This window comes from Bos indicus, chromosome 22 (assembly GCF_029378745.1).
Source record: "Bos indicus isolate NIAB-ARS_2022 breed Sahiwal x Tharparkar chromosome 22, NIAB-ARS_B.indTharparkar_mat_pri_1.0, whole genome shotgun sequence".
Classification (NCBI taxonomy): domain Eukaryota; kingdom Metazoa; phylum Chordata; class Mammalia; order Artiodactyla; family Bovidae; genus Bos; species Bos indicus.
In genome coordinates this window covers 29,451,613-29,475,625 of record NC_091781.1, presented here as the reverse complement: position 1 = coordinate 29,475,625, position 24,013 = coordinate 29,451,613, and the positions used below count along the sequence as shown (strand labels likewise).

The following is a 24,013-nucleotide window of genomic DNA, read 5'->3' as shown; positions in this document are numbered from 1 at the left end:
GACAGTGGTTTACCCTGAAAAGAAACACAGGTACCCAATGCCATAATTGCTTGCCATCTTTGTAGCTATTTCTTTTGACAGCTCCTTGCACTACCTGCATTATCCATCATTTACCACAGAGCACACTATCTGGCACTCTATCTGCTTTCTATCTGGCACTGAGTCATCAGCCAAAGGTCATGCTAGTCTTTCTTCTCTTTCTTCCTCCCTCCCAGGAAGTATGGCCCCTGGACTAGCAGCCTCTGCATCACCTAGGAATGTATTTTGAAATTCAAATTCTTGGACTCTATACCAGACCTACTGAGTCCAAAAGAGAAAGAGTGGGGGGCCCAGCAACCTGTATTTTACCATGCTCTCCAGGTGATTCTGATGTTCAAGGTTGCTGAATTCTACAACCTATAGGTAATATAATACTCTGTTGTCATACTGATCTCATAACTCTCCAACATATGCTTCTTCTTTTTGATTCCTGCCTCAAACTCCCCATTGTTTACATAATAAACTATATACCCAGTTTAGTCATCCAAGGACCTGAGGAATGTCATGTCCCAAACTTACTGCATGAATACATGAACATGTATTTCTTGTTACAAATCTCATTTATTTATTTATTGAGCACTTACCATGAACCAGTCTTCCAGGCGCCTTAGACGTGGATCCTCTAGCCTCAGTTGAGCCTTCGGGTGACTGCAGCCCTGGGTGATATGATATGGAACCCTTGTGAGAGATGCTGAGTCAGAACCTCCAAATCAAGCCACTCCACAGAAACGTCACAAATAAGGAGTGATTATTATTGTTTGAAGCCACTGTACTTTGGAGTGACTTGTTATGCAGCAATACATAACTAATATAATAGAGTGTAAGCCTTCTTCTCCCTCACAAATATAGTATACATGGAATTTACTGGTAAGGGTATTTGGTAGGAAAGGGTGGCTTTATAAGTATGGAATGACAAACCAGAGGTTCAGAAGCTCTGCCTAGGTATGTTGCCATCAATGTTAAAGAGTTTGTAAAAGAACCAGTGAGAGAAATCAACTACCACCATTTGAATTTAACAGGCCTCTGTCAGTGCCCTACTCTGTGTATGGCATTGTGTCACATTTTAAGGTTAACATGACAAAGCACCGCAAACATAGTTCTAGAGGCTAGACATCTGAAATCAAGGTGTTGGCAGGACCATGCTAGGAGAGGATCTGCCCCATGCTTCTCTCCTGGATTCTGGCATTGCCAGGGATCCTTAACCTGACTTGGTTTGCATGCACATCATTTCGGTCTCTGCCTCTGCTGTAAGGCAGCATTCTCCCTGTGTCTTCATGTCACCTTCCTTCTGTGCAAGTCTGTCTCTGTGTCTCTACTCCTCTTCTTACAAGGACACCAGTTACACTGGTTTAGGGTCTGCCCTAAAAACCTCATCTTAACTTGTTACATCTGAGAAGACCCCATTTCCAAATAAGGTCAAAGTCACAGTACTGAGGATTAGGACTTCAACAGCTTTTAGTGGGGGCAAGATTCCACCCTGAACGTAGAAACAGCTGAGATGAATCAGATCCATTTCCCACCATGATGACTAGAGATCCATTCATATCTAACAATCACCCACATGGCAGGGGCAAGCATCATTTGGGACTACCTCATGGGCTAAAAGGCAATGACATTGGCCTTCAAAGGATGAGTAGCATTCCAGGCACATGAACCACAGTGAGCAAAAGAAAGAAGTCCAGAAAGCAGAGCAATATTCCTCCATATTGAGGAATGTGGAGTTGCTCTGTGCTTGACCAGGAGCAAAGATTTGTAGCCAGGTGGCTTCCCTGGTGGCTCAGTCGGTAAAGAATCCACCTGCAACGCAGGAGACCTGGGTTTGATCCCTAGGTTCGGAAGATCCCCTGGAGAAGAGAATGGCAATCCACTCCAGTATTCTTGCCTGAGAATCCCCATGGACAAGCAAGCCCGGCAGACTGCAGTTCAAGGGGTCACAAAGATTCGGACAAGACTGAGCGACTAAGAGCAGCACAGGGAGGTAGGGTGGGCTTCCCAGGTGGCACTAGTGGTAAAGAACCCACTGCCAATTCAGGAGACATAAGAAATGTGGGTCCAGTCCCGGGGTCAGGAAGATCCCCTGGCAAAGGGCATGGCAACCCACACCAGTAGTTTTGCCTGGAAAATCCCATGGACAGAGGAGCCTGGCAGTTCATAGAATCACAAAGAGCTGGACACCACTAAAGCAACTTAGCATGCGCACAGGGAGGTAGTGATTGCTAATCTAAGGAATGTGCATGAGATTCATGGAACAGACACCACCAATGCCCTGCCCATAACCCCTCAAATCTCTTTACCATTTCTATGCCTGAGGTCAGGTGAAGGTGGGCCTTATGCGACCTGTAGGCAGCTCACAGTGAGGCAGCCCCTGCTGCCCAAGGCCAAGTCTCTGGGGGAGGTTGCAGGCGAGAGCCTTCAGCTGCAACAGTGCAGGCAGCAGCTGAGAAATGGGAGTGAAAAATGACCCAGTGGGATCTGGGTGAATACCCCAGCCTTTGCTGTATTAGGGAGAATCCAGGTGCTGAGGTCCTGGCAGCAGGTGGAACTAAAGCTATGGAGACTTGAAGCCAAGTCTGGGCTGAAGATGTGGGTTTGGGATTCATCCAAATATGGGGATATTAACACCCAGGAGTGAGTGAGATCAGACAGACAGAGCAGGAATTGTTCAAAGATGGCCAGAAGACAGAAATTTACAGAAATCTAAGTTAAGGAGATCAGTGTGCATGTATTTACTTAATTGGGCAGCTCCAGTCACTAGATAATCGCCACCCAGAGTGAAAGGGAGTTTTCAATAAAACTGGCAAGTCTCCAACATTGTTTAGGGACTGAATAAAAAGAGTCATACCTGTTCTACACAACTGAGGTTCATTTTCATAGGGGACCTTTGAGAGACACAAGGTCTTTGCTCAAAAAATGTGACCCATATTAGTGCAGAGCTCAGGCTCTCGGAGAAGGCGATGGCACCCCACTCCAGGACTCTTGCCTGGAAAATCCCATGGACGGAGGGGCCACGACTGAGCGACTTCACTTTCACTTTTCACTTTCATGCATTGGAGAAGGAAATGGCAACCCACTCCAGTGTTCTTGCCTGGAGAATCCCAGGGATGGGCGAGGCTGGTGGGCTGCCCTCTCTGGGGTCACACAGAGTCGGACACAACTGAAGCGACTTAGCAGCAGCAGCAGCAGGCTCTTGGATTTGGATTTTGACTCAACCACTTATTTAACTGAAACACTCTGAACAAATTATTATTTTCTTTTTTTGAGTTTCAATTTCCTCATCTATTAAATGGCAAGAATAAGAGTACTCACCTAAAAGAGCTATTAAGAATATGCAATGAGATAGTACATGTAAAGAGGTACTGTGGTCAATGAGGGGTGGGGTGTGGGTGGTATTTGTGATCAGGTGAAACCTTAGGGGTCTCTCAGGTTACCCGTATGGTGCCAAAAAGCACAGGCTCTCAGAGTTCAAATCCTGGCTGTGCCACCTACTAACTCTAAGATCTTGTGTTCAGTTTCCTTTTGGGTAAAATGGGGATGTACATAATACCTATCCATCCTATGTGGCTGTTATGTGGATTAAATAACCTAATACACATAAATATGCTTAGAATGGTACCTGACATCTAGTGAGCAACTTTCTTCCAGGAAAATTCCCATCTCTCTCCACTGCTGGACGCTCTGTTATTATGGTACTGCTCAGCACTAGCTGCTCTATACATCATGCTTTCAGCCCCCAGTCTTCCAGGAGAAACATCACTGGCCTTTCCCCCCCCGACAGGAAGGATTGTGCTAAAGGGACTGAATTTCCTTCTACAACAAAAACTCCTCAAAGAAAAACAAGCTAAGCCCCCAGCCATGTCACGTTGTAACCTGGCTATCTGTTAGCTGACAGAATGCCTGCTTTTCATATGGGCACAATCAGTCACATCTAGTAGAGTGTGTTCCTGCTGCCCTGGTGGCGACCGACAAGGGAGGGTGGGGACCAGGGCTTACTGCCCCACATTCTGCTCTACATTTGAAATCAATCTTGCTTCTTACATTTCTCCTCTCTTCCTTACTCCTATGTTCCCCACCCCCACAAACTGCTCTCATCCGAGGCCTGGGAAGATGAAGTTGTGTTCTTGCTTTCTTTAAAATGAACAGAAACTAAATCATCTAGATTTACAGGTGTCCCCCACTATCTGAAACTAGAATGAAGCTTTCATAAGCCAAACTGGCCATAAAGTAAAGAAGCAATTACTTCAGGACACATCTTGAAAAGGGATGTACAAGATAAGTTAAGATAAAGCACAGATGCTCATGAATGTAGTTCAAAGCCATGGTGGCCTGATGCTGAGATGCTGAGTGTGGCTCCTGAAAGAGCTAGGTGGTATTCCTCATGCTGCCTCTTGGACAACTCACTTCAAAACAACCAACCCTGAACTCTATTCTGACTTTTAGTCTTTTCTGGTTAAAGCAAAAATCCCCTTTGGATTTCATTCAGTTACCAAAAACAAGTACTAATGTAGGTGCTTTGTAAAAAGTAGTGTAAAAGGAGCTTTTGAAAAGTGGAGGATACCTGGGTTCCCTCTCGTGTCTAGTTGAATGTATTCCAGTTTTGTTCCTTTCAAAGGGCAAGCATCGTTTCTTTATTGGTATGCCTATAGCATCCAAAGGAAAAAGATTGTGACTGATTACCACCTCTTTCCAGAATATTCTTGTGTAGTGCAGTCCAACAGAACTTTCTGCAATGATTCAGTGATTTTTATCTGTGCCATTCAATATGATGGTCACTAGCTGCAAATGAGCACTTGAAATATGGCTGTTGTATCTGAGGAGCTGAATTTTTACTTCGTTTAAGTCTAAATCACCACTCGTGGTTAGTGGCCACAGTGTTAGTGTAATTCTAGGGCTGTGATTTTCAAATCTTAATGCAAACGGAAATCAACCTTATTAAAAACGCAGATTCTAAATCAGCATGTTTGGGGTGGGGCCTGAGATTCTGCTTTCCTAACAGCCTCCTGGGAGGCGGATGCTCTTGGTCCCTGGTCTACTCTTTGAGTAACAAGGGGCTGTGATTCTCAAATTCAATGGCTTTTTGGGCTCCCCTGGGGAGCTTTAAAAATTACTAATGCCTGGGTCTGACCTCTAGAGATTCTGACACAATTGGTCAACGTGTGGCCTGGACACGGAGACATTTAAAAACCTCCCGGGGGTGATTTTAGTGGACAGCCAAGGTTGGAGGCACCACAGTGCACTGCCAATGACCTACTTAACGTTTTTTAAAATAACCGTCATCCCAGAGAACAGAATGCTAGCTTCAGAATACTCTCTGAAGGGATCTTCTTGGTACACGGCCAAACCTTAGAGAGTGTAGACTGATTCTGCCCATCCAGACTAGAAATGTTGGAAATGTTATTCAGTCAATTCAATCCAAACTGGTGAGCCTGTAGAGAGCCAAGTGGGGTGGGAAGTGCAGAGCTGGGAGACCTGTGGGAATCACCCCAGGAGATGCTCAGCCTATATTTGTCTGTTCTCCCAGGTCCCCAGTGGGGCTATGCCACTCCACATCCCCACAAGTGCTGGCCTATCCTATAAGAGACTGAAGACCACAAAAGTTTAGGTCATGGGCTCTGCAGTCAGAATACTGAGGTTTAATTCTGATGTTTTTTAGGTCTGTGATTTGAGCAAGTTCCCAAAAGTACCTGGGCCTTGGTTTTCTCACCTATAAAATGGGAATAAGTACCTTCCTCCCAGAGCTGTGTGAAGCTTGGTAAGTTTCTCAGAAGTTTGTGGACTGTTCAGCTGTTATTACTACTTCATCACATCTTTGTCTCACTTCCTGTGTTTGAATCTCACTAAACAACTTCCAGCTCATTAAACCCACCATGCTCTCATTCACGGGGCCTTTGCACATGCCAGTGTTTCCTGCATGGGATTACTTGCTTCCCCTTTAGACCGAGTTAATGCCTTCAGATCTTTCTTAGATCGGTCCAACTCTCACTTCTCCAGGGAAGTGTCTCGTCTCTCTTAGCCCGATATGTCTAATCTTTCTCAGCCCCCTTATGAGTACTTGGCTTAGTTCATTCATTCAATAAACATTTTTTGAGTACCTATTACGTACTATGTACTGTTTCAGCTCTGATAATACTTCAGAGAACAAAAAAGACAAAAAAAGACAATCCTTATTCTCATAAAGCTTACATTCTCGGATAGATGGACCATAAGAAAGGAAACAGAACAAAAGAAAGAAAAGAGGTATGGATGGCCACTGAAGTCCTCCAAGAATAGTGATGATTGCAAAAACAGAAAACCTGGAGGAGGTAGGGAGCAAGCCATGTAGACAGTTGAGGGAAAAGCATTCCAGCCAGAAGGAATGGCAGATGCCAAGGAAACATTGCAATGTCACCTTTTGTGACTCACCAATTAATCTCTTATGTTCAACATAGATTATAAACTCCGTGGCTCGGGTGGGAATCACATGTTTTTGTTCTCAGCACCCAGCCACTTGGCATGCAGTGGGTGCTCACTTAGTATGTTGAATGAATGCACTCATCGGGTTTTCCAGAATTTCTGGAGAATGTGTGTGTTAGGAGGTGGGAGTGGAGAAATGAAGTAGTTGTGTATTCCTTGGAAAGTCTGCTGCCAACATCACTCCCTCTCACCTGTTGAAAGTAACTGTTGGGAGAAAAATCTCTTGAAATGGAGTATTATTCCCTTCTTCTTCACATTTCCTTTCAATGATCTTCCCTCTGCCCAGTCAGAGGGATCCATCACCCTGGAAAGGATTAGGACTGTGTGGCAGGAATGCAGAGAGGGGAAAAGAACTGATGTTCCAATTTTAACTCCTGGAACATGCACTTGAAGCCCATTTCTGAGAATTCAACAGTCATGAAAGGCAAGGGTTCTGATGTATAAAACTGGTGTTTGTGAAAGGAAAACATTTAATAGATTCACAGAATAGTTTTTTTTTTTTTTTCTTCCTGCAAATCAAAAGGCAAAGCTGTGAAGGAAGAGGACATGAATTTATATATAAGAAGTACATTCAAAAGCAAGCTGTAGGGGACCCAGAGTGGCTGGGAGGGAGGAGGGATGGGAGAGCTGGAGAAGGTGGGGCCAATGGGGAAGGTAAGGCTTTCAGCATCAGAGTTGGTCTGGCCCATTGTGTCAATCAAGATCCCGGCAGAGCATTCAACCAAAGACCTTTCAGCTAGGAGACCATTATCAGAGGGGTGACAGGGTGAAAAGAGTTACTAAGGGAGGTGGAGACACGCTGAGACAAGCAACATCAGGAGGCATAACAAGCCTCAGCCTGAAGGAGTAGGAGGCAGTGTTTCTGATCCCAGAGAGAGCTGGTACCCAGGAGGAGCTGCCTGAAGCTGGAGCCACTGCCTGAGCCCCTGTGCAGAGGCAGGAAGAAGCAGAACAAAAACAATCCCACTTTCCTCTCCTCCCACCCTCCCAGCTCCGGCTGGTGCCTCTGCTTGGCCCAAGTGCCTACTGTCTACAGGTGTTTTGGGGTGTCCTACACCATGCCTCCAGGCTCTCTGCTGAGTTCTGTGCAGTATTCGACTCTTTGCAACACCATGGACTGTAGACCACCAGGCTTCTCTGTCCATGGAATTTTCCAGGCAAGAATACTAGCATGGGTTGTCATTTTCTACTCCGGGGGATCTTCCCAACCCATGGATCAAACCTGCATCTTTTATATCTCCTGCACTGGCCAGCGGATTCTTTACCACTAGTGCCACCTGGGAAGCCCTGTGCTGAGTTCAACCACAGTGAAAACTCCTCATAAGCTCAGACTCCCGCTGACAGCATCCCTCCTTCAGCACAACTACTTTCTTCTCTGGGCATCTCTGAAGGTGGGGAACCTGTTCAGCCATTGTGTAAGTTAACCCCAGAAGTGAGGGCAGTTTTAGCTGTCATAAGCAGTTCTGGGAGCTGCAATGGGACCAAAGGCTCCCACTGGGCCATTCCTAGGAGGGGCATCTGGGACCCTTCTCAGAGGTCCCAGCAGGATCTTTGGCTTTGACTCTCCCTCTTTTCTGGCCCCCTTACTCCAGAGCTCTGGTACTGGTTGAGTTCTCTGAAAGCAGTCTCTGAGACAGAATCTAGGGTATGCAGTTTTATCAGGGAATTAACACCTATCAAAGGAACACAACAGAAGCAGGCTTGGGTGGAAGGAGAAGCTAAGATGTGATGCAAAATCAACAATGCCCTGGGCTGCCTGGGAGGAGCTCGGAGCAAGTCCTGGGTGTCCCTGTGGAGCTGAATGGTCCCCCAGTCCTACTCAGGCTCTGAGTACAGGTGCACAGGAGGATGCCAGCAGCCCCAGGAAGGGCAGGCATGACCTCGGACGACCCAGTGGTGCTTTCTCTGCAGCTGGAGCAGACCCTGAAGGTGCTGACAGCGGGGCAATCAGTCCTTCTTTGAAGGAGGGTCCGAATGGGCATCTCCATGTCCCCTACAACCTTTGAGAAACCAACAATGCTCAAGTCCTGACATCAGGCTCTGCTCCTGGGGAAGCCCAAACAAAGACAGTGGGTGACGCACAACCAGGATCAGGGTCCAAGGGCGCTGAGCTAGGGGTAGCAGGGAGGAGGGGAGAGAAGGGCAGAGACTAGTATGTCCATCCTACATGGATGGATCACAGCCAGTCTGGGGAACCGCAGACAAGTTCAGTGAGATTAAGGCTGCCCTCCTCTTGGACTGAGTTCTCCCATGCGAACCCTGCCTTCCTGTGTCAAGGCAAACCTGTGTGGATGCTCAGAGGACCCTGCAGTCTTTCAGACCTTCCTCGGGAGGATCAAAACAGAACATTCAGAGATCGCCTTTTAATTGCCACCTAAGTGAAATCTACTTTCACTTGGGAGGGGTTAAATTTAAAGCTTTTACAACATTACAGTAAAGAAAGCATCATCCAGTGAAAGCTTGCTGTGACTTCTGGCATTATCCTTTGCATTTATGATGATTACTTCATTTAACAGATGAGGAAAATGTGACTCAGAGAGTTTAAGTAACCTACCCCAAGTCACACAGCCAAAAAATGACAGAGCCAAGATTAAGAGACATACCAACTGAAGCAAATGCCACATGTTTGGCACTGAAAGGCACATTCCCAGTAAGTTCTCTGTACATACATTCCCCTCGTCACACACCCTGAGGCAGAGCAGCAGGCTGGGCTGCTGGTTTTTCCATCCGTCTGGGATGCCCAGATCAAGTTGGATTTCCAGCAGCTTCTCACGTACTACCTGCCTGTCTTCAATCACTCTGTAACAACCCCTGCCTTGTTCATCACTGCTTTTCCTTCTCTGCCTTCTCTAATTTCTCTCCATATCCTTTATGATGAGCCAGGGTATACAGGGTGATTTACAGCCTCTGCTCTCATCTGCCTAGGGTTTTGAAAAAAAAAAGGAGAAGAATTAAATTGGATGGAGCACTCCAGGAATCTGTCTCCAGCTTTCAGACCCTTCTTTACCCAGTGATGCATCATGCTGTGTTCTAATGGCTTCGTAATGGGCACCTTAATCTGCCATTAAACTGACTCTGGAAGTGCCCCTCGCTGGTCACCTTGGCCATTGGTCTGCTTGCTGACTCAGGGCATCAGAAGGTGGAGCCCATTCCAAGACTGGTGAGGTCCTAGGAGGGAAGGTTTCCTGTCTTCTGGGGTCACAACTGCAAATGCTGATGAGGGCCAAAAAGGTAATCCAGGTGAATGAAGCTGGGGTGGGAAGCGAGGGCTTTGGTGACCTATATAAAGGAGCAGTCTCAGCTCAGCCCCCCATCCCCCACCCTCACCCTGGAACTGTTGACTTGCAGGGATCCGGGCCCAGATCTTCCCATGTCTCAATACAAGCCAGGAACGCAGAATTTTATGTATCATCTCCCCCTTTTTAAAATGTCAGCATCTATTTTAAAACATTTTTAAACACCGGCCAGGCCAAATAAAACATGTCAGCTGGCAGCTTTAAGTCCCAACTGTGAACTCTGTCTCAGAGAGACCCAGAGACTCCCGCTGAGTCCTTCCTGGCCCCAGAGATTCCCTACAGCTCTGCTCAGCATGAATAAGAAAATAAGAAATCGGTCACTCCAACTATCCAATTAGCAGCCACTGCACATTCCTTTCCTCTCCCCACTGGAGGGAAGGAAAAAAAAAAAAACCCAAAAAGGAAAATCCAGCCCTGTTTTGATTTGGATCAAACTGGGGATGTTACCACCTATGAGGCGCTCTGGGGCTTGTGTTCTGGAGACCAGCGCTGGCCCCTGCCTCAGCCTGAGCTCCTCTTACATCTGGGTCCTGAGTGCCAAACCACAGCCACCACAAGCCAGGGAGACTTCCCCGGCAGGCCCCGCAGGGAAAGGGGCCTTGTGCAGGGGTTGGAAACCAGTGAGACTGAGCCTGGAGGCATGGCTGGGCTCCGGATTGTGTTGTCATGGTGACCTGCAACTACCAGCACCACGGCTGCAGAGACCACTTTTATGGGGCTGGGTGGGTGTGGGGGAGGTTCTTTCTCCTGTTGAGTCTTGTCAACATCATGGCTATCTATTCCCCTTAAGTTCAGCAAAAGTACCATTTTTGAGAGAAAGTATGCAGTGGGTACCCGGAAGGCAAACGGCCTGTGTTTCTACGTCAGCCTTCCACACAGTATCTGAGTGAGCTTAGGTAGGATGTTCAACCCCTCCACGCCTCAGTTTTCTTATCTATAAGATGGAGGTACTAGTTGAACTGAACTTGAAGGTAAGGATTCAATAAGTTAACTTATGTCATACATCTCCAGTAGCTCCTGGCATATAGTAAGTACTATGTGTAAGGTATAGTAATCTATTATTTATTATTATTATTATATAAATATTTTTTGGAGAATCTGCTGTCCCCTTTACTTATCTACTGGGTCTCTCAATAAGACCACTTGTACTTTTGATAGCACTTCTCTCTTCCACCTTCTCTGCTGAAATTCCATACAATGTTCAAAACCCACCCCCAGTACCTCTTCCTCCTCCACACCAGATACAATTACCTTTACCCTCTGTTCCACTCACTTCCTACATTTCTGGCACATGCAGGCAGACCTCAGCGATATTGCAGGTTTGGTTACAGAGAACTGAGATTAAGCAAATATGGCAACAGAGTAAGTCACATGAATTTTTTGGTTTCCCAGTGCATATAAAAGCTGTGTTTACACTATGCTATAGCTTATTAAGTGTGCAATTAATGTGTAAAAATATTCATACCTTAATTTTTAAAAGCTTCATTGCAAAAAAAGCTAATCTCTTATAATACAGGGTTGCCACAAATCTTCAATTTGTAAAACAAAACCAAAAAACGCAGTACCTGTGAAGTGCAATAAAACAAAGCAAAATAAAACGAGGTCTGCCTATAGAGTAGCGCGCTTATCACAATTTGCTTTAAACCATAGCTATGTATGATTATGTCTTATCTCCTTGGAGATAGTGACCTCATCTTATTCTTTATATCTGCCATAGCACCAAGTCTTCAATATAATAGGTGTTAAGTCAATATTTGCTAAAGATACATTAAATGAATAAAGGAATTAGATTTCCTAAAATAACCAGGGAGATTCAGCCAGAGAAAGTCTAAAGTTTTAGAGCAAAGAGCTCTCAGATTAGATTTAGACTAAAGAAATTTTAGGAGCTATCAATTGGTATTTTTTAAATTATCATTTACTGAATGCCTGCTCTATGCCAGGTACTATTCTTAATCATTAACTCAAACTATTCTGGAACCTTCCCGATTCTTTTGTGAGATTTGCTTTACTTATATTATCTCACTCTTCCTGGGGAGGATGCTGAGGTTCCAATGATCATAGTGACGTGCCCAAGCATCTGTGGCTGCTCTGTGGCAGAGCAGTGATGTGAGTCAGGGAGCTTTTGCTGATGGAAGGAGACCCTGAAAGAAATATTTGAGTGCAAACAGTGAGTGCAAACAGTCCATTCAGGAGGTGGTCTCAGAGAGCATGGTAAGGAATAGGGAAGAGAATCAGAAGGAAGGAAAACCAAAACAGTGAATAAGAGTAGTTATCTCTATAGGTTACTGAGGCTTTGGTGGGGGCTGCTCTCTGGGGGGCCCACCACCTCTGCACATGCATCCTGGCCTGTGCATGGGCTGAATGTACCCCTGTGGGCAAAGAAAGCCCAGAGAGGTGTGTGCAACCAGCAGTGGTGTGTGCCACAGAGATGCGTGGGACTGAAACCCTTGCCACCAGGAATGGGCAGATTCCAGAGTTGTTCATCTTTCCATCAGGCTACAGCAGGGATCCTCAATCTCCAGGATCTAATGCCTCATGATCTGAGGTGGGGCTGATGTAATAATAATTGAAATAAAGTACACAATACATGTCGGAGAAGGCAATGGCACCCCACTCCAGTACTCTTGCCTGGGAAATCCCATGGACTGAGGAGCCTGGTAGGCTGCAGTCCATGGGGTCGAGAAGAGATGGACACGACTGAGCAACTTCACTTTCACTTTTCACTTTCATGCATTGGAGAAGGAAATGGCAACCCACTCCAGTGTTCTTGCCTGGAGAATCCCAGCGACGGGGGAGCCTGGTGGGCTGCCGTCTATGGGGTCACACAGAGTCAGACACAACTGACGCTACTTAGCAGCAGCACACAATACATACTGTGCTTGAATCATCTTGAAACCATTCCCCACCCCCTCCCACTCCCGTCCATGGAAAAGTTGTCTTGCATGAAACTGGTTCCTGGTGTCAAAAGGTTGGGGACCACTGAGCTATAGGCCAGCTCTGCCTATGCTTCCTGATGCTCTTGTCTGGGTCTGGGCAGCAGACCCCTCCTCTAGAGGCATTTCAACCCATTTTAGGTGATGAATTCCATCACCGTAATGTCTTATTTTACTCTTCTTGAAACACATACACATATCACAAACATAAATATGTAGAAGGAAAGATTTCCATTTGGACAAATGAAGCAAAGCTTAAAGGGGTTTGAGAATCTGGCTGCGTGTCATGTGGAAGACTCAGGACCAAGCAGCAGCCAGAAGTAAGTCTTCACATCCAGAGAATAAGAGTTTGTTTTATTTTTGTTTACTGAGTTGAAAAGTTAGCCTGTTGAATTGCCTGGTGAATAGCAGAAATGAGCTCTCATTGGTGAAGTGAAGTGAAATTTGGGTGAAATTCAGGACTCAGGGCCTGGCTGAGATCTTCTAGAGATGTACCACATAAATGTAAAGTATAGCTACTTCCCTGGCTGTATTTTAGACTGTGGTGCCTGTGGGAACAAGGAACCACCAGCCAAGAAGCACTGGGCCCATTTATCTTCTCTCCTTCCTTCTCAGGAAGCTATGTGGCAAGTCACATGGGCCACAAGCGAAGAATGCAGGTTTGGGAAACATCCAGACCTGGGTCCAAATCCCGGCTTAGTTGGCTGTGAGGATCTCAAAGTGAATTAATAAGTCACTTTGGGGTTGGTTTATTTCACTAATATGATATAAACAATGGTATCTACCCCCTAGTGGTGCTCTGGGCATTGAATGAAGTATGTGCGTGCACTGGCTGGCACAGCGCCTGGATGCAAATGGACAGGAGACAATTTGGTTGAGGGACTGCTGCTAGATTCTCTGCAGAGTATACAGAGCTGCCAGTGAAGACGTCTGAGATGTTAAGGGTCAATCCTGCCCCACGCAAGTTTGCTTACAAGTTTTAAAGGGGCTCTTAAACACATATAAGAAGGTTTATCAACTTTTAAATCATTAACAAGGGAGCAGCCAAGCAATTCATATGACCTATTTTTGTTGCCACCCCCCATCAGCATAAGAGATTTCATTCACAGGAGCATCTAGTCATTTTTGCCTAGTGATTTTTCTTAGGGTAAAGTCTACAAGCCCTATACATGAAACAAGAGGCCCATCTCTAAAAGATTTAAGCCAATCCATATATAGTGAATCTCTTTAATTTCATCAAGAGGAAAACATTTCTGATATTTATGAGGCTGGTCAAAGGTCAGTATTTTACACACACACACACACAACACATACACTTCTGACATTACGGAAGCTAATTAGCAAAGCTTTGGTTGTTATTCAAGATGTGGGAAACTAGAGAACTGGCAACAGGCCCCCTAGATGGACCTCTCCGGCCTCCCCTGGACCAGGCAGCTTCGATTGCTCTCAGCAATATTAAGCTATAAATTCAACAAACTCATAATATTGCATTAGATAAGCTGAAGGACTTTTAAGGAAAACTGGAGACATCATAAACCTGGAATATAGTTAGCATTCAGTAACTGATAGCAACTGAGAGCTTTTAGCTTATATCTCCACCTCTACTTGACTTCTTGGTTAGCTCTGACTCTCCAGCATGGTCTGTTTTCAAGAGGAAAAGGTCAAATTCATGGAAAACTAAGAGACTATATCATCTGCACCCAGTTGGCACTTGCAAAGGCTAAGATCAAGGAGGTTTGCATTTCCAAAACAGCAGGGTTAGGAATGAGGAGGAGCCGGGGTGTATTCCTCTCCCAGCATCCCAGCGCTTAGGCCTCTGGTAGCCGGGACAGCTGCCCACTGAGAGTCTACAGCCATCAGTCTCCTAAAGAGGCTGTCTGGGCTGAAGAGAGACATCTCCTCAACAAGGCCTCACCCACTTCCATGGGGGCTACATCCAATGACTGGCTGACATGGGGGTATGAAGTCCTGACCTGCCACCCCTATTCCAGCTCAGATGACTCTAACAGTTGCTCCCAACAGAGAATTCCATGGAGAGTCAGCTGAGGACTCCCCGCACCTGTGTGACTGCACTGTAGCCCTACTTTTCCCTCTGCCCAGTTTATTTCCTTCCTCTTCTACAGATGTCATCTCCTGCTCACCAAGATTTATCTCAAAGTCTGCTTCCTGAGAAACCCAACATGCAGAAGGAAAACAGGGAAACACTAAGCTGCAGCACAACTTATGTCAATCAGATTTCAGATCTGGGGGCCACGGAGAGCCAGGGATGCTGATGGTCTTCATGACAACGCCAGTGAAACCCTGAAGCCAGGCACTCAAGGATCAGCACACAGAGGGAGGGATTTTCATATTTACAAGCTTCTTCCAGTTAATAGGTAGGAGGGTGCCAGACTCAAGCCTCAAGCCAACTTGCTCCTGAAGCTTCTCCCTTTCCAGACTTCCCTTCAAATGTCTTTCAAGAAGTCTAGTGCACAGGAACAAATGATCAGGCCTGAATTGTAATGGATTCTGTGATGCTAGAAGGAAAGCAGGGCATTGTAGAGCCTTATAGATCACTGCACTCATCTCACATGCTAGTAAAGTAATGCTCAAAATTCTCCAAGCCAGGCTTCAGCAATATGTGAACCGTGAACTTCTTAATGTTCAAGCTGGTTTTAGAAAAGGCAGAGGAACCAGAGATCAAATTGCCAACATCTGCTGGATCATCAAAAAAGCAAGAGAGTTCCAGAAAAACATCTGTTTCTGCTTTATTGACTATGCCAAAGCCTTTGACTGTGTGGATCACAATAAACTGTGGACAATTCTGAAAGAGATGGGAATACCAGACCACCTGACCTGCCTCTTGAGAAATTTGTATGCAGGCCAGGAAGCAACAGTTAGAACTGGACATGGAACAGCAGACTGGTTCCAAATAGGAAAAGGAGTGCGTCAAGGCTGTATATTGTCACCCTACTTATTTAACTTATATGCAGAGTACATCATGAGAAATGCTGGGCTGGAAGAAACACAAGCTGGAATCAAGATTGCTGGGAGAAATATCAATAACCTCAGATATGCAGATGACACCACCCTTATGGCAGAAAGTGAAGAGGAACTAAAAAGCCTCTTGATGAAAGTGAAAGAGGAGAGTGAAAAAGTTGGCTTAAAGCTCAACATTCAGAAAACGAAGATCATGGCATCCGGTCCCATCACTTCATGGGAAATAGATGGGGAAACAGTGGAAACAGTGGCAGACTTTATTCTGGGGGGCTCCAAAATCACTGCAGATGGTGACTGCAGCCATGAAATTAAAAGACGCTTACTCCTTGGAAGGAAAGTTATGACCAACCTAGATAGCATATTCAAAAGCAGAGACATTACTTCGCCAACAAAGGTCCATCTAGACAAGGCTATGGTTTTTCCTGTGGTCATGTATGGATGTGAGAGTTGGACTGTGAAGAAAGCTGAGCGCCGAAGAATTGATGCTTTTGAACTGTGGTGTTGGAGAAGATTCTTGAGAGTCCCTTGGCCTGCAAGGAGATCCAACCAGTCCATTCTGAAGGAGATCAGCCCTGGGACTTCTTTGGAAGGAATGATGCTAAAGCTGAAACTCCAGTACTTTGGCCACCTCATGCAAAGAGTTGACCCATTGGAAAAGACTCTGATGCTGGGAGGGATTGGGGGCAGGAGGAGAAGGGGATGACAGAGGCTGAGATGGCTGGACGGCATCACTGACTCGATGGACGTGAGTCTCAGTGAACCCTGGGAGTTGGTGTTGGACAGGGAGGCCTGGCACGCTGCGATTCATGGGGTTGCAAAGAGTCGGACATGACTGAGCTACTGATCTGATCTGATAGATCACTGGTTCCAGCCTGTTACTGTCAGATGAGGAAACCAAGGCCTAGAAGGGGGTAGAGACAAGTCCAAGGTCTAAATGACTTGGTGGTAGATTTAGGACAGAACCCCAGATCTCCCAGAGCCATCCTAAATTCCCTTATTTACCCAACTCCACTGTGGGGCAGGTGGACAGAGAAGAGAAGGGAATAAGGAGAGGGATAGAGCCAAGACTCTAGGTCCTACTGGCCTGAGCCAAAGGCTTCCTTTATCCTTGCTCCTAACTCCACAGGTGAGGACTTATTGGAACAGAAAGGCCAATAGAGTAATAATTCAATCTTTTATTGAGTACCTACTAAGTGGCAGAAGTCCTGTGAAGCACTGTGACTCACTGAAACCATCATCTCATGGAATTCTCACAATGCAATAACAGTGGATGTTACCATAATATCTCCTGGATAGGAGAGGAATCAGACTCAGAGAGGTGAGGTCATTTTCTCAAGGACACCCAACCAAAGGGCAGTTGAATCCACTGGGTCAATTTCACTTTAGCGCTCCCTCTCTTCCTCAGTGTAATTAATAGTCCCCTGGTCTCTTTCCAGATCCCTGGAGACTTTCATTTCTTTCCTTGCTTTTTAACTCTTCCTCTCCATTTCAAACTACAAGAAGAGGAAAGTTACCCATCTTGTAAAAGAGTATTTACAACCATGGCAGCCTGGAAAGAAGAGAAGCATTTGAGATGGGAGGTTGCTGGACTCAAATCTTGACTCTGTCACTTGGTAGCTCTGTCCCCCATCTGAGCCCCTAGTTCCTCACTGACAAAAAGATAAGTAGAAAACCCATGATTATAAACCCTCTATTTTGCTGGAGCAAAATTCTTGGCCCCTTCTTAGAGATCCTAGAGGCCCTTCTATTTCAATAAGTCCCCACCCATGGAGTAAGGAGCGAGGATGTTCTCAGGGCTGATAATTACTGGCGCAGGAAGAAGGGTGAAGAAGGAGGCAGGCAGTTGATATTCAAAATACTCAACCTACCAATGGCTTTTGGCCTTGGTGCTGAGTTTCCTCATCTGCACAATGGGAATGAAGGTAACAGCATCCTTTCCTGGGCTTGCTGTGAGACTTTAATGACAAAAACGTGTGAGAAGTGCAAGTTCAGTGCCTAGAACATCACAAATGATCAATGATTGGTATTATTATCATCACTTCAAGGCCAGTGGCTTATAAGTCCCAAGAGTCATTCCTGGGCCATGCCAAGAGTGGAAATACCACCTACCACCCAGACTAGTCATTCTCAAACTTCAGTGGTCACAAGAGTCACTTGCAGGCAGAGTCAGGTTCATGGGTGTATGTACTGTGCAGTCACACAGGACTCCTTGCTTAGAAGACTCTAGCTATGGTTCAGTGCTATGCTGTCACCATCTTGACATTCTTAATAATTTCTGAATAAGAGCCTTGTGTTTTCAATTCACAGTGGGCCCCATGAATTACGTAGCCCAGTCTTGTCTGAAGAACTTATTAAAACACATAACTGGGCTCACTTCAAGGAAGGCAGGCCCCTCATTTGCATTTATGACAAGGTCCCAGGTTGAGCTGTTCCTACTGGTCCGTGGACCACGTTTTGAGAGCCACGACTGAGACAGTGGCTGCAAGCCCCTGATTGTACATTAGAATTGCCAGCAAAGTACCTGGGCTTCACTTTTACCTAGTTGAATGGAATTATTATGAGTGTATTCCTAGTTTCAGTACTGAAAACCACTCAGAGCAGAGAACTCTGAAATTTCCTCAGGAAAAGAAACCCATGTAGGCAGGAGTTACCCACACAAACATCCAGGCCTCGTCCTAAACCCAATGTTGTGGAGAATCTCCAGAGAAGAGTCAAAGAGGTTTATGTTCAACAAAAACTTGAGATGATTTTTAGCCTGTGCATCGGAAACACTTGAGATCTTGTTAGGCAGCAGGTTCTAGACAATTCCAGGTAAACTAGTTGACCTGGGATGGGCCCAAGGATTTACATTTCTCCCCTGCTCCCTGGGAATGCCAATGCTGCTGATCTAAAGACCACACTTGGAGAATCCCAGGTCTAGGCTAAAGAAACAAGAAAGGGATGGTGGCGCTTAAAATTTGATGAAGCAATCTCCAATCGTCCAGGCCAAGAAGAAGATGTAAAAAAAGCAATGCGCCCCAGCTTCAGCTGCTACATAAAGTCTTTACTACATATGACAAATCGTATGTTAGAGATCATTCTCAAAGTGGGGTCAAAAAGCCCCCTAAGGTTGCTGTGCTCATTCTACAGATGAGGACCACACAGTTAGGGTTTAAGAAATCCTTAGAGGAATTCTTCAGTTTAACCCATCAGAACTGGGGCCAGCTGTCTCTAAGCCTTCATCCTCTCAGTGGTGAGGTTGGCAACATGCCTATTAATCTATTTTATGGCTACTCTGGACATCAGAACACCAAAGACCTTTTGAGGGCAAAATTTCATACCAACTAGTGTTCCTGTTATTTCTGTAGAGTGACAAGTTCTTATAGAGTATCTGCTCAACTTTTCAACATCTTCCAGGAGAAACAGATCACAATGTGGCACACTTCCTGTCCTGCAAGTCCTTTCAGTTCAGTTCAGTTCAGTCAGTCACTCAGTCGTGTCCGACTCTTTGTGACCCCATGAATCGCAGCACGCCAGGCCCCGCTGTCCATCACCAACCCCGGAGTTCACTCAGACTCACATCCATCGAGTTGGTGATGCCATCCAGCCATCTCATCCTCTGTTGTCCCCTTCTCCTCCTGCCCTCAATCCCTCCCAGCATCAGTCTTTTCCAATGAGTCAACTCTTCACATGAGGTGGCCAAAGTACTGGAGTTTCAGCTTTAGCATCATTCCTTCCAAAGAACACCCAGGACTGATCTCCTTCAGAATGGACTGGTTGGATCTCCTTGCAGTCCAAGGGACTCTCAAGAGTCTTCTCCAACACCACAGTTCAAAAGCATCAATTCTTTCGTGCTCAGCTTTCTTCACAGTCCAACTCTCACATCCATACATGACCAATGTAAAAACCATAGCCTTGACCAGACGGACCTTTGTTGGAAAAATAATGTCTCTGCTTTTAAATATGTAAGACTAGAAACTATAAAACTCCTAGAGGAGAACATAGGCAAAACACTCTCTGACATTCATCACAGCAGGATCCTCTCTGACCCACCTCCCAGAATATTGGAAATAAAAGCAAAAATAAACAAATGGGACCTAATTAACCTTAAAAGCTTCTGCACATCAAAGGAAACTATTAGCAAGGTGAAAAGACAGCCTTCAGAATGGGAGAAAATAATAGCAAATGAAGCAACCGACAACAACTAATCTCAAAAATATACAAGCAACTCTTACAGCTCAACTCCAGAAAAATAAATGACCCAATCAAAAAATGGGCCAAAGATCTAAATAGACATTTCTCCAAAGAAGACATGCAGATGGCTAACAAACACATGAAAAGATGCTCAACATCACTCATTATCAGAGAAATGCAAATCAAAACCACTATGAGGTACCATTTCACACCAGTCAGAATGGCTGCAATCCAAAAGTCTACAAATAATAAATGCTGGAGAGGGTGTGGAGAAAAGGGAACCCTCTTACACTGTTGGTGGGAATGCAAACTAGTACAGCCACTATGGAGAACAGTGTGGAGACTCCTTAAAAAACTGGAAATAGAACTGCCTTATGATCCAGCAATCCCACCACCGGGCATACACACTGAGGAAACCAGAAGGGAAAGAGACACGTGTACCCCAATGTTCATCGCAGCACTGTTTATAATAGCCAGGACATGGAAGCAACCTAGATGTCCATCAGCAGATGAACGGATAAGAAAGCTTTGGTACATATACACAATGGAGTATTACTCAGTCATTAAAAAGAATACATTTGAATCAATTCTAATGAGGTGGATGAAACTGGAGCCTATTATACAGAGTGAAGTAAGCCAGAAGGAAAAACACCAATACAGTATACTAACACATATATATGGAATTTAGAAAGATGGTAACAATAACCCAGTGTACGAGACAGCAAAAGAGACACTGATGTATAGAACAGTCTTATGGACTCAGAGGGAGAGGGAGAGGGTGGGAAGATTTGGGAGAATGGCATTGAAACATGTAAAATATCATGTATGAAACGAGATGCCAGTCCAGGTTCAATGCACAATACTGGATGCTTGGGGCTAGTGCACTGGGACGACCCAGAGGGATGGTATGGGGAGGGAAGAGGGAGGAGGGTTCAGGATGGGGAACACATGTACACCTGTGGCGGATTCAGTTTGATATTTGGCAAAACTAATACAATTATGTAAAGTTTAAAAATAAAATAAAATTAATAAAAAAATAAATAAAACAAAAAAAAAAGGAAAAAAAAAATATGCAAGTCCTTTACCCTCAATCAATTCCCATATCTTTATTGAGCTCTTCAGGAACTTATCGGCTGTTGGAACTGAAAATACAGCCAGGAAAGAGGCAGTGAGGATGAACTGTGAGTGGGCAGTATGGAGACTGGGTTCTTAAGAAAACTCTCCAGGATGTAGAGACTGAGAAGGGTTTCCCATGAGTGGGTGGAGAGGACAGTGTCCAGGTAAAGGGTATGAGCACATGAACAGGTATACTGCATGTAAGGGTCAGCAAAGATGCAGGTTCCTAGGATGTAGTGTTAGACCAGATCATCTTAGGTTTTCTTGGAGCTAAAAGGCCCCTAGCCCAGCTTACTCCTGCTGGGAAACTAAGGCTCCGAATGAGGAAATGTGTTGATTGAGCATCTTTCAACTCCAGGTAACAGAACAGTCCCAAGGAAGGCTGACGCATAGCCTAAGCTGGGGATGATTCTTTGGCAACTAAAATGATAAGGGCCCAACCCACCTGTAGGCAGAACAGTTACCAACAAACCTCCCTCACCAGAGTGCTGTCATAAATTAATCTTTAATTTCCACCGCTGGGTCTGTGGTGTAGCTAATCACAACCACTAATTGCTACGACAAGCTTCTCCCTTCTCTTTTTTATGTTTCCATATTAGCCTGTTTAGTATGCTTTGTGTCTGTTTATTTTATAGCCGGAAATACTTTTAATAGCCTAGTAAATTGAAAACGGACTTTACTACCATCTGACTTTACCGGAATTTTACAACCATTCAATTAATTGTATCAGTAATCTTCCTTCATAATTAGGCGGTTAGTAGCTTTGTCAGGCACTGCTGTTCATGAAATTAGTACTCAGCATCCACCTAATCGTATTTTGGGGGGCTCCAAATGGAAAACTCACAAGCATGGGGGCTGCCAGGATGGAATGCCACAGTAAGCTGGCTGTAAATATCGCCTGCAAATATATGGTTTATTATGGTGATAACGGGCATTTGTAGCTTACATAAATCTGAGCATTCCTGCTGACAGAGGAGAAATGGTTTTCCTTGGTTGCTAGGAAATAGAGTTTGTTCCTGGGTTTCACACGCTTCACTGCCTTCTCTGGGCAGCTGATAGATTCCCTACATGAGGGAATGGCAGCCGTTAGCCACCCCAGTGCAAAGGTAGGGAGCATCAAATCCAGTTCCCCAGGCACAAACACCCAAATGAGTCTACTTCATGCAAGATGATGTTGGAGAGCTAGAGCTACGTTTAAAAGGCAAGCGGAGGCTGAAGCTAGACCACTCGGCAAGAATGATCTGAAGCCTGATTTTTAATGTCTGAAAACAATCACAATTTCATATGCCCAAGAATTTCTGCCAACTGTCACATTTGAAAGGAGACAGATTGTTTAAGTGCATGAGAAACTGGCAACTGGGAACAAATCACGTATCACCCAAGTGGCCCTATTTCCATATCGACAGCAATTAAATCCCCCAGATAGATTGCAATATTTAATAAGAAATTAAGCTCCTCTAAAAAAAATAGTGTTCTCTGGTAGAAACAATTCAACAACGCAAATAATTTCTTGTGATTGAAAAATTTCATAATACATGCACATTTGAATAAAACTTCAGCAAATTACCCAGTTAGATTTCTGACACTCTCCTGAATGTCCAGACAGTGGATTGCAAACACTGACAAACACTGTAATTGCACTTTTAAAATCTGCATAACTGCCAGGTTTCCCAAACTTCTGAATTCTGATAAAACTTGAAATGCGACTGAGTCATACTTTCTTGAGCTATCAAGAGGCCCTCACTGGAGATTTGAAAAAATAGGGTCCCATGGGAACAGGGAAAAACACAAAGATCTATTTGAGCGAAAGTGAGAGATTTAACCAGATTTAACCAGGATGGTCATTTTATAGAATGAGAATGAGACCTCAATTATGACACTTCCATTTCGACTACCAGCTGTGTGACCCTAGGCAACACGCTTAACCTCTCTGGGTCTGTTTCTTCCCTCATAAAATGGGAGCAATAATATTTCTTCATAAAATTACTGTGAGGATTAAAGGATATAATGTAATATAAAGCATTTGCTGCAGGGTAGTCTGCAATAAATCATAGCATTTTGTCCTCCTCTTCTCATCCTTGAAAATATCCTAGGCAGACTCCACCCTTTCCCCATTCAGTTCAACAGATGGCAAATCCTGCAGAAGAACCCAAATTAAGGCCCTATTCTCAAGGCATTTTCAATCTACTGGACTTTTCACCTTCCAAAAAATGTCACTGGGGGAGGAGAGTTCTCTCAAATCTGCCTGAGCCTATCACATGGACCTCCTTAGACAACTTTTTCTGAAAGGCATACATACAATGTGACTAAACATAAAAGCAGAAAAGATTTATGATTTAAGTTTTAAGCAGTTTGCTGGCATTCATCTACTTCTCACAAAGTAAAAATTATACTAGTGGACACAACTGTTTGTATCACCAGAAGACGGTTCCTTAACAGTTCAGGAAAAAAAGGACTCTCCAGTCTGTAGGACAAGAAAATATCCTGCTCCTTTGTAAGTAACTAAGGAAGGACAGGGAGGTGCCAGTGGGAAGGGAGCAGCCTGGGAGGTATCCTGGAGTGGTGGGTGGGAGCCAGAGTGTAAAGTGACTTGTAACTCACTTGAAGGGGGTTCCACTTTACCCTGGGTGGAACAGAAAAGTGTTAAGGATGGTGAGGTGTGTGATTCACACCATTAGAAGATGTGAGACCATGACAGAGTTCACTGTCGTGTCACCTTAGTGCCCGAGGACTGAGTTGGGCACAGAGTTCAGATCAAAGACTGTGGGCAGCAAGGAGATGTGCCAGAGTCTCTTTATAAGGTACCTGCTATGCAGGGTGGAGGTGGCAGCTGAAGGCACTGCAACAAGGGCTGATGGCTTAGGACTGGCAGCAGCCAGCCTGGAAAACCCTGATGGATTCTCAGCTGTGTCGAGCTGAACTGAGGAATGAGGCTGTATACGTGTAATTTATGTACCTGCTTGAACTCTGAGCTTACAAATAAATTTAGCTCCTGGCCAACAGCCGGAGCACGTGTGCTGGGCTGGA

General features: G+C 45.0%; 1 long non-coding RNA gene across 2 annotated transcripts in view; it reads right to left on the bottom strand.

Moving 5' to 3' along the window:
• The window catches only part of LOC139178684 (uncharacterized), a 358,504-nt gene that overhangs the window by 241,164 nt on the left and 93,327 nt on the right, over positions 1–24,013 (bottom strand). For both annotated transcript variants that reach the window (XR_011563122.1, XR_011563123.1), the window contains exon 2: positions 624–695. This is a non-coding gene — a long non-coding RNA (uncharacterized lncRNA). The remainder of the gene's footprint in view (positions 1–623; positions 696–24,013) is intronic.